A 9,761-nucleotide genomic window follows, 5' to 3' on the forward strand; every position below is an offset into this window, starting at 1 on the left:
TCTGCCTATGCAGACTATTATCGTCTCAGAATTTCAAGGGCTCTGTGCGACTTTTGTTTCTTTCCCCTGTTCCCACCCTCCTTGAGCGCTTTGAAACACTTGCCTGTGTATGATAAAATATACTATACCATACCATTTGTGGACAGTAGATAATCAGATGTTTCAGAGTTTCAGGTGCATTTATATTAGGGCAGAGCCCACAGCTATGTTTGTACTACCAAGCACAATTGTATACCTAGCCTATTCCAGGGGACCAATCTCATTAAATGTGAGGCGCATATATAGGGTTCCCAATTTATTGCAGGGAAAGAGAGTCAGGCAGCTAGCTAAGTACTCACGTCTATGAACAACAGCTGTATATTCAGAATATAGAGAATAGATTCCCATTTGCTGTATGGTTTGCCTCCATTTCCCACAGATATAACTTTTTCTTTACCCCGACTGGGTTGTTTGTTAGTTCCCATATATCAGAGCCAATTTCTCTCAGTATGGATTCTTGTGATGTGGCAAATAATACCAGCGAGGGAATCGTGTTCTCTAACCAACGCTGTCTGAGATCCGAAAATAGAGAATTCTTAGGCGAATAGACAAACTTTGCAAACAATGAAAGAAAGCTTTTTCTAGAGTACCAAGCATTTTAATGAAATCAAGCCCAGCTCATGTCTGAGAAATGCAGTTTGGAACAGACACTGCACTTCAAAGGGTCCTCGTACATAGCTAGCCTTTAAGTGTGTTAACAAAGTCAAAATATCTAGACCATGAATCAAATCTGGGACTATTTTCCCAAAATAAAACTTATTTATTGGTAAAACTGAAACCCTCTGAAAGAGCCAACAAATATGCTGAAGTTGGGCCTGCATAGCCTTGATCTTCTCCCTCCATCTCTGTTCTTAAAGTATCCTAGTGGAGTGATTAGAAATAGTCCAGGTAGGTCAGCACATCAACTCTATTCAGTTGCGTATAGCCAAGCGACCAACGACAGATCGTACTGACCTGTTTCTTTGTGAAGATAATGATTTTTGATCATTGATCTCTAAGTTGTTAAGATCTTCACCATGGGCGTAGGACATTGGGGGGACAGGGTGGACAAATCCCCCCCACAATTTTAAGTGGGGCGGTGTAATGTCATTTATCCCCCCCAGAATATGTGTTTTGTGTGTTGTGCAGGGATCTGTTTTTTAAGTCGGGGGAGGCGCTGCTTACTATGTAAACTGCCCTTTCCCACTGGCCGCTAAAAGCGTGGGGCAATACCCTGGGGGCAGATGGGTGATCATCTGCCCCCAGGGAAGGGGGCAAACAAAAAAATAGATTATTTTCTTTAAACCTAGTTTTGGGTGGGGTGGGTGCGGGTGGGACCAGTAGCCACCAGGGATTTTTGCAAGGGGGTGGTCCTCTCCCCCCACCCTAAGTGGATGGGGGCACCTTATGTAGCCTTCCCTTCGAGCAGACATCTGCCTCTAGGAAGGGTTACATGAGATGCTCCCATGCATTTGGGGTGGGGGGGAGGTCACTGCAAAAGAAAGGTTCCAAGTAGGGGGTAAGATATCTTTCTGGATAATATCATCAAGCAGAAAATGCAGGATCCTGGCCATAACTCCTCAAGACCTTCCTCTTCTCCTCTTCCTTCTCTCTCCCTCTACCCTGCTAACCTAGCTCTCTTCTCCTTCCCTCTCTCCCTCCTCTTCCTTAAAGTGCCATCTGGCAACCCTGGCACCGCCCGCCAGTCCTTTTTCACACTTGCCTCAGGGCCCTGCACCCCACCCACACTCAATGCACTTGTGAATTAAACCAAGAGAGTGGTTCTCTCTGCACTTACTCCAGTCTCCTCCGACCGGGTGCACTTGGACCTCCCCCTTCATGTGACCGTCTGTGCACTTGCATGAGCAACGTGCTTTAAGATCGTCTGTCTGTTCTCCCTTGTCTTCACCCATTAATTTGCACTGGTAAAACTGCAGAGTCCCCGTCTGGCCTATTTGCTGTTTCTCAAACTGTTAAATGTATTTTACACACTTACTCTGCCTATGCAGACTATTATCGTCTCAGAATTTCAAGGGCTCTGTGCGACTTTTGTTTCTTTCCCCTGTTCCCACCCTCCTTGAGCTCTTTGAAACACTTGCCTGTGTATGATAAAATATACTATACCATACCATTTGTGGACAGTAGATAATCAGATGTTTCAGAGTTTCAGGTGCATTTATATTAGGGCAGAGCCCACAGCTATGTTTGTACTACCAAGCACAATTGTATACCTAGCCTATTCCAGGGGACCAATCTCATTAAATGTGAGGCGCATATATAGGGTTCCCAATTTATTGCAGGGAAAGAGTGTCAGGCAGCTAGCTAAGTACTCACGTCTATGAACAACAGCTGTATATTCAGAATATAGAGAATAGATTCCCATTTGCTGTATGGTTTGCCTCCATTTCCCACAGATATAACTTTTTCTTTACCCCGACTGGGTTGTTTGTTAGTTCCCATATATCAGAGCCAATTTCTCTCAGTATGGATTCTTGTGATGTGGCAAATAATACCAGCGAGGGAATCGTGTTGTCTAACCAACGCTGTCTGAGATCCGAAAATAGAGAATTCTTAGGCGAATAGACAAACTTTGCAAACAATGAAAGAAAGCTTTTTCTAGAGTACCAAGCATTTTAATGAAATCAAGCCCAGCTCATGTCTGAGAAATGCAGTTTGGAACAGACACTGCACTTCAAAGGGTCCTCGTACATAGCTAGCCTTTAAGTGTGTTAACAAAGTCAAAATATCTAGACCATGAATCAAATCTGGGACTATTTTCCCAAAATAAAACTTATTTATTGGTAAAACTGAAACCCTCTGAAAGAGCCAACAAATATGCTGAAGTTGGGCCTGCATAGCCTTGATCTTCTCCCTCCATCTCTGTTCTTAAATTATCCTAGTGGAGTGATTAGAAATAGTCCAGGTAGGTCAGCACATCAACTCTATTCAGTTGCGTATCGCCAAGCGACCAACGACAGATCGTACTGACCTGTTTCTTTGTGAAGATAATGATTTTTGATCATTGATCTCTAAGTTGTTAAGATCTTCACCATGGGCGTAGGACATGGGGGGGACAGGGTGGACAAATCCCCCCCACAATTTTAAGTGGGGCGGTGTAATGTCATTTATCCCCCCCAGAATATGTGTTTTGTGTGTTGTGCAGGGATCTGTTTTTTAAGTCGGGGGAGGCGCTGCTTACTATGTAAACTGCCCTTTCCCACTGGCCGCTAAAAGCGTGGGGCAATACCCTGGGGGCAGATGGGTGATCATCTGCCCCCAGGGAAGGGGGCAAACAAAAAAATAGATTATTTTTTTTAAACCTAGTTTTGGGTGGGGTGGGTGCGGGTGGGACCAGTAGCCACCAGGGATTTTTGCAAGGGGGTGGTCCTCTCCCCCCACCCTAAGTGGATGGGGGCACCTTATGTAGCCTTCCCTTCGAGCAGACATCTGCCTCTAGGAAGGGTTACATGAGATGCTCCCATGCATTTGGGGTGGGGGGGAGGTCACTGCAAATATTGGCAGAGCCACACCCCAAGCCTGTGGCAGTACGTTTAGCTCCCCCCGGGGACAGATGGCCACAGACATGTGCCCATCTGCCCCTAGGAAAGGGCAAAACAAAAATATTTATATTATAACTTGTTTTGGGTGGGGGTGGGGTGGGCCCACTTGACCACCAGGATTTTTTGTGTTTGAAAGGGGGGTGACCCCCCACCCTAAGTAGATGGGGGCTACCTTATGTAGCCCGCCCGGCAGCAGATTTCTGCCTTAGGAAGAGGTACATGGGATGCACCCATCCATTTGGGGTGAGGGGAGAGGCCACTGCAAATATTGGCAGAGCCACTCTGCCCCCAAGCCTGGGGCAGTATGTTTAGCCACCCCCCTGGGGGAAGAGGGTCACACACATGTGCCCAGCTGCCCCTAGGGAAGGACAAAACAAATATAAAACAAATTATAACTTGTTTTGTTTGGGTGTGGGGGGTCACTGAACCACCAAGGATGCTTTTATTGAAAAGGGGGGTGGCCCTCTCCCCCCCCCCAAATGCATGGGGGACATCTCATGTAGCCCCAACGTGGGGCAGATTGCTAGCACAATCTGCTCCTAGGAACGAGGTAAAACAAAAACAAAAATAACATTTTTTATAAGTTGTTTTGGGTGGGTGTGGGGGTGTTAAGAAAGATTTCGTAATTGTAGGTAATTTTCCTTCCATGTGGCAACCCCTAAACTTTTTGCTGTTGTTTTTCACCTTATTCTTGACTTTGCCAGAGAAGTGCAGCCTTCTGCCGCACTCCTCTGGGCTTTCACTCCTTTCTTACGGGGATACTGACATGCCCTTAAGAATGTCAGTACCGGGGAACGCTGTTTCCCGTAGTTTCTTTTATCATGTTGCGGCTTTCGTGCAACATGACACAAGAGGGCACTGTAAGCTAAGTTACAGCTCTCTTGGGTCTCTAGCCTTCTACAGGCCCTAGATACTCGTTTAGGATTGTATCTGATCGGTGCAAGTAATTCAGGGACAGGAATGGTGGCAGCGATCGTTTCTTGTGTTTTGAGCTCCTTTTGGCGTTCTAAGCGCGTTTCTCGCGCTTAACCCAAAATGGCGGCCTGGCTCCCAAAATGGCCAGACCACGAGGCTCCTTTGTCCTGTCCGCTGACCGTCTTGCTCCCTTCACCTTCCCCAGGTCGAGCCGACTCGGGGCCTTCCTTATTTGGGCATGTACTTTCCCGCGAAACACAGATGCTTTCGCGGGCTTCTACATGTCTTGTGTGTGCCTCCAGGGTGTGGGCTGGGATGTCTGGTCCCAATACACATCCTGGGTGCCAGAGAGTCTAGGGTGGTGTGAATGCCTGGGACCACCGTGGTCCGTGATTGGTCCACGAATGGTGTGAGTGTTGATGAGCGGATCTCCCATTGGGTCCCCTCCGTTTTGGCGCGAAGGGAACCGTGGATAAGAGGGGGCTGGAAACACCAATGCCAGGTCGATCTCCTGAGTTCTCACGAACGAAGGAATACAGGAGCCAAGTATCCTGCAACCAAGAGGCTGGACCGAGGAATCGCTGGTGACCCGCTGAAGGACTTCTCCTCTGCACTGTTGTTGCCTTGTGAAACCCTTTTCACCTTTGATCGAACCAGAAGGCCTGTACTGGTACTTCGACCCTTGGAATAGCGGGAACAGCTATTCTCGGCATCTTCACCATCTCCTGCCAGTAAGCCTTCGGAAGCGTCTCTGGGCCATCCAGCTGACTGACCAGTTTATACGGGAGTCTTGCTCTGTAACCGCCGCCAGGTTGTGTAGTAATTCGAGTCCTTGTCACTCTCACACGCTTCGTACACTTGGCGTTCCCAGGTCTGAAGTGAGTAGTGTACATTTGGCTCAGATACACACGGCCGCTCCGTTGCCCTGCTGTGGTAACAAACTGTGCGGGTTTCTTCGATTGGGACGTCTTTTTACTCAACACGACGACGAGGGTTTCCCTGCTCTTCTGAACCTGCCAGCTGCTGAAACTGACGCGTAGAAGCCTGGGTCTGCTTGCATCGGGGACCGGTGAGTAGCATAGCTAGGATCTGGACGCCCTCCTGCAGGAGCCCATTGCTTTTCCCCGCTGTGTAAAACAGCACCCTTGTCCGTACTCGCGCTCTGCTTCTGCCCACTGTGGAGGCTGCGCTTGAGTCGCGGAACTTGTTCTTCTTCTTTTGTGCACTAAACTGAACTGCCTGACTTCCTTCGAAGAGACTCCCCTTTTGCCCGTTGGCACCAGCGCGTGCAGGTACTTTGAGCACAAGGCTCCACTCTTCGCAGGGCTCGGACTTCCATCTAGTTAGGTGCCGCTGAAGGCGAACTGGGTCTAAGCATTATTTCGCACTGCCTGTTTTCCTTCCCTTTTAGGTGGACTACACATTTCGTGCATATAACGCTTGCGACTGTCGTATTTGTATATATATTGTGTTGATATGGTATGTGTTGGTTTACTATCGTGATATTGTGATTTTCTCGCTACGGTCATTGTTTTAAAGGCCTTGAAATAAATGTGTATATATTTTTTATATAACAACTGTTTGGAGTAGTTTGTAAGTGATCTTGCTTTGTGTGCTCATTGCGGGCTTTCAGTCACCCTCACCCCTCTTGAGACCTAGTCTTGACCGCCGCGATCTCTACCTTGATTGGTCTGGCTCGTCCAGAGGTTACCCTGTTCCAAGTAATTAGGTTGGCCTTCTGAACTTCTGCGCCACCAGGACAGAGTTCAGAAATCCGTCTTAACAGGGCGTCACTAAACCACCATGGTTGTTTTTAGTGGAAAGGGGGCTGCCCACAGGTATCTATTCGGAAATGCATAGGGTTCTCTGTTTTCCTTGGTGGCTTCGACACCCTAGGCCCAAATATGTAGGTTGTCCACATGAGCAAAATCTGCTCTGCCGAAAGGTTTGTGGTTATCAGTGGGTTAGCCTTTTCCCTTTTCGCCGAGGTAGGTGCATCCACACATGTGAGGTACCGTTTTTGTCGGGACACCTGTGGGAACGCGGGAAGGTAGGACATCTGTTGTTGGCGGCGTGTTTCGGTGGGTGTGCAGAAGGAAATGTCTCTGAAATGTTCATACATTTCACTCTGGCCACCACCTGAAACACGCCGCCAACAACACATGTCCTACCATCCTGCGTTCCCACAGGTGTCTCGATGAAAATGGTACCTCACATGCGTGCACCTACCTGGGTGCAAAGGGAAAAGGCTAACCTACTGGTAATCCCAAGCCTTTCGGCAGAGCAGATTTTGCTCATGTGAACAACATACATATTTGGGCCTAGGGTGTCAAAGCCACCAAGGAGAACAGGGAACCCCATGCATTTCCAAAAAGAGGACACCCGTGGGAATCAACAGAGGTCTAACTTGCGCGAATCGCCCCAGAATGTATTACAGGCAATCCCTGGCAAAGTCTGAAATTTGTTGAAAAAACTACAATTTTCAGACATTTCCCTCTTGCCACCCACCGAAACACACAGCCAACACCACATGTCCTACCTTCCCGCGTTCCCACAGGTGTCCCAACGTAAACGGTACCTCACATGTCTGGGGGCACCTACCTGGCTGCAAAGGGAAAAGGCTAAACACTGGTAACCCTCAAAGGGTTTGGGGAGACAACCTACAGATGTGGGCCTAGGGTGTCGAGGCCAGGAAGGAAAACAGGGTACCCCAGGCATTTCCAAAAAGAAGACACATGTGGGAATCCACAGAGGTCTGACTTGCGCGAATCGCCCCAGAATGTATTACCCTCAATCCCAGACAAAGTGAACATTTTGTTTTTTCCACCAAATTTCAGACTTTGTCAGGGATTGTAGGTATTAAATTATGGGGCGATTCGCGCAAGTCATACCTCTGTGGATTCCCACGCATGTCTTCTTTTCCGAAATGCATGGGGTTACCTGTTTTCCTTCGTGGCTTAAACCCCCTAGGTCCAAATCTGTAGGTTGCCCACATGAACAAAATTCCTGAAAATCTGCTGTGCGAAAAGTCTTGGGGTTACCAGTGTTTTAGGCTCTTCCCTTTGCACCCAGGTAGGTGCACCCACACATGTGAGGTACCGATTTCATTGGGAAACATGTGGGAACGCGGGAAGGTAGACCATGTGTTGTTGGCTGTGTGTTTCAGTTGGTGACCTGAGTGAAATGTGTGGAAATTGTGGTTTTTTTCTGTCATTTTCCTGATTTTCCCCCCAAACTATGGAATCTTTCCCTACATAGTTGTTGCCTGACCTGCGCAAATCACCCCTTCCTAAACTTGGAATATTGTCTACTTTTCAGAAATGTATGCCTTTCTGGCTTCCCATTCAGCTTTCCTACCCTTTTCTTGCATTCCGTCCACGCATGTCCTATTGGACAAAAAACGCCTAAATTGCCTACCTCTCACAAAATGGCTGATTAGCATATCAAAATATGTTATTTTGCTTTCCACTCAATCTGTTCTTGAGAGCCTGGAAAATGGTGAATCCAGCACAGCAAACCAATTGTTCCTAGCTCTTACAAGGAAAACACCACAGGCTTCTTTGTACAACATTTTATTGGCATTTTCTGAAAAAAAAACAAATGTTCTCCTTTTTGGTCATTGTCTCTCACCTACCCCACACCCCCAACAGCAAACTAGGATTCCTGGGTGGCGTTACGACCGCCTACATGTGGGAAAAAAGGGGCCAACTTTGGCCGAGATATCTCATGTAACAAAGAAGTTACAAGGGATTGAATGGTGACATACCGACATCACCAAAAAAGGCCTTGGCACTGGGGGGAACTACCCATGGCAGTTAAGGGGTTAAGACGGTAAAGCCCCATAGGAGATATCATTTGTAAGGTAGCTCAGTTAGTTAATGCTCCAAATGCAGATTGTGCATTGGAATATGTAAGACCTGTGTTCAGCAGCTGGCTTAATCTTCGGGTGGGATAATAGGCAGAGTGAATGCATTCAGCTTCCGATGCAAAACAGCATTAACCAGGTCAATTGGTTCAGAAAAAGTGGTGGAAAACCCTATTACTGTTGCTTTTTCTAATTGGCCATATTTTCGTGCATTTTCTGGGTGGAGTCCAGAGCCGAGTGGACACACCAGGACCCCCTGTATTTCCCGCACCACCAGACAAATGCGGCCTTACTGCCAGCATGGATTCTCATGCTGGAAATAAGGAAAGGGATTCCTCTGGGATTTGCTTGGAAATGAAACCTGGTAAAAGCGGGCAGAGTCCATAGGAAGCCATTGTCAATTCTGTCAGCAATCGCTAATTGCGCAAGGTATTTACACTCTTCCAAAGTGGAAAACCAATGTGATTTCACCTGCTTTTTACACTAAAATCTTCCATTTTGTGGCGGAAAAGTAAAAACTTGCGCCAATGGAAGTGGTCCACTACATGTAGTTTACTTTGCGCCTTGATGCTTGGGGGTTTTGCGTGATGCTACACATGTAATAAATAAATAAATACATTTAACATGACCCCAGATAAATGGTAATTCATGATCAGAATGAGTGAACATGGCATGTCGCTGGTAAGAGGGTGTTCTGTGCTTCTTGAGTGCGTTGGCAAATGCCCTTAATTGCCATCTTGCGTTAAGCAGGTGCTTAAACCCATCAGTGTGGATTGCGCAATAATATGTCGACAGAGGTATTTCAAATGGCTAATTTCGCTCTTTGGGTGACATTGTCAAAGTGGAAGAATGTTGCCCAGCATGTGCCACTTTATCTGCGGAGTGAATTGTGCCCACCCCGAGTAAGAAGTGTGAAAAACCCACAAAGGCACTGTGCCCTGCTCTTTCTGACTCGGGTAAGTCTGAGGTGGCAAGCCTGTACCCTAGTTTATGTGGCAAAGGATTCCAGACTTCTGAGGCTGATAACATTAGTAGCATTGAGTTACATGTCACCTGACAGGTATGTGTGATGAAGTTGCAAAGCAGAGCTGTTAGTGGGCTAAAGCAGGAGGCAATGTCTGCCCACCCTCAAAGGGTACGTATAACCAAAAGTAATAGGCCCCTACCCCCATCATGGCTGTAGGGGCCAGGTTCCAAACCAGGGCAAGAATGCCCTCCAATCATTCATACCCACGAGTATGGTACCCCTTGTACTCCAGGAACCCTGTTGAGCAACCTCTGTGCTTTCCAGATGATACTAACGTTATTTAAGACCAGAAGTCTAAAAGGTAATCACTTAATTGCAGCTGGAAATTAGCTACTGGCATCATCAAAATGTCTTATCCAAGTGTGACATCATCCAC

This window comes from Ambystoma mexicanum, chromosome 1p (genome assembly GCF_040938575.1).
Source record: "Ambystoma mexicanum isolate Mex_15411 chromosome 1p, UKY_AmexF1_1, whole genome shotgun sequence".
NCBI lineage: Eukaryota > Metazoa > Chordata > Amphibia > Caudata > Ambystomatidae > Ambystoma > Ambystoma mexicanum.